Genomic DNA, 1799 nt, shown 5'->3' on the forward strand with positions numbered 1-1799 from the left:
AAACAGCATTATTAGATTTGAGAGGAGATTAATATTCAGGGCTGTATATGTATATATACATTTTTTTTTTTAGTTTTCAGAATTTTATTGCTTTCCCTAGGGTGCTTTATTTTTCAGATTAATAGGACAAAACTGTGACAAAAATGGCAAAAGGTAGAACAGTCCCTTTGAAGTTGCAAAAACGATTGTCACGAATTTGGTTCTTTCCTTCATCACTTTTTCTGGAGGGAGGAATTTAATAACATTATTAAAGAATGAACAGCTATGTATTGGAAATTCTTTGTAGCTTTATTTAAATGAGGCAGAATTTAAATTATGGCATTTATGAATGTTAAATTCTTGCTCTTGTGGATCATACATTGTTTTGTTCACTCCTGTGTCCCTATGAGTGGAACAGTGTGTAGGAGAGACTCAGAGATATTTGTAGGATAAATACAATTAATTTCAGTGTGGGTGAAGTATGTGGAGTCTGTCCTTTTAGACATTGTCATTACTTTAATTACTGTTTTTCCTGTGGTGGTAAGAAACGACAGACTTTGCTCTTCCCTCTCTTGCTGTCAGTAGTCTCAGGGAGGGGGCAAGGGTTGTTTCTCGTTCATTGCTTTACCACTGCCAACGGCAGGACTGGATTTTATTATTCATTTTTATCTTTGACGGGTTGTTTAAAGATACGTGCTTATACTTTTTTATTTTAATATCTGTTCTCAATCTTTTAATATAGTCTCTGTACAGTTTAATGGAGCCTGAAACGTGGAATGATGGTGGCAGTCTTTTCATCCATTTTTACCTTAATGCAGTTTAACTTAGGTTATTTAAAATGCTTTTTAACTTAGGCCATTTAAAAAGCGGTAGATTTTAACAAGTATGTTCCGAAGACCAAAGCCTAAAATAATGGGAAGACGGAGCTGTGCTGGTGGGGTCTGCCTGATGGGGCAGAGCCAATATGATCTTAGGCTGCTGTCTGTAAATCTGGGAACTCAAGGACGTAACCCTTTCTTGGATAGCTTGGGCCTCCAGCTGACCAAAAGCTCCTGAGTACTTCTTACCTACCCTGATACCACCCTTTCGGTACTGAATTCAGGGGTCCTGGATAGGATTGCTCTCTACCTCCCCCTCACCAGGTTATTTTAAGCCGTGTAGCTTTGTTCCTGATGGCTAAAGTTCTTCATGGAACCTCACTTACTGGTGTAGCCCATGGATCCTCACCTCTGGGTTGATGCAAGTCGCCAGTCAGTCCCCAGTGAAGGCCTTAGTTTGTAGCCTCTTTCACAGAATCTTTCCTTTCTTATTCACTTATTTCTCAATATTAATTTATATTGAACATATATTTTAAGCTTTTAAAAAAATTTTTTTAGAGAGACTGTGAACATGAGTGGGCGAGGGGGCAGAGGGAGACGGAGAGAATCTTAAGCAGGCTCCATGCTCAGCTCCTAGCCCATGACCCTGGGATCATGACCTGAGCCAAAATCAAGAGTTGGACCCTCAACCTACTGAGCCACCCACTCATTATTTATTTATTTATTTCTTAAATAGTTTATTGTCAAATTGGTTTCCATATAACACCCAGTGCTCTTCCCCACAAGTGCCCTCCTCCATCACCACGACCTCTTTCCCCCTCCCCCTCCAACCCTCGATTCCTTTTCAGCATTCAGTAGTCTCTCAGGTTTTGCGTCCATCTCTCTCCCCAACTCTCTTTCCCCCTTCCCCTCCCCCTGGTCCTCCATTAGGTTTCTCCTGCTCTCCTGTTAGACATATGAGTGCAAACATGTGGTATCTGTCCTTCTCTGCCTGACTTATTT

Source organism: Suricata suricatta, chromosome 11 (genome assembly GCF_006229205.1).
Source record: "Suricata suricatta isolate VVHF042 chromosome 11, meerkat_22Aug2017_6uvM2_HiC, whole genome shotgun sequence".
Lineage (NCBI taxonomy): Eukaryota > Metazoa > Chordata > Mammalia > Carnivora > Herpestidae > Suricata > Suricata suricatta.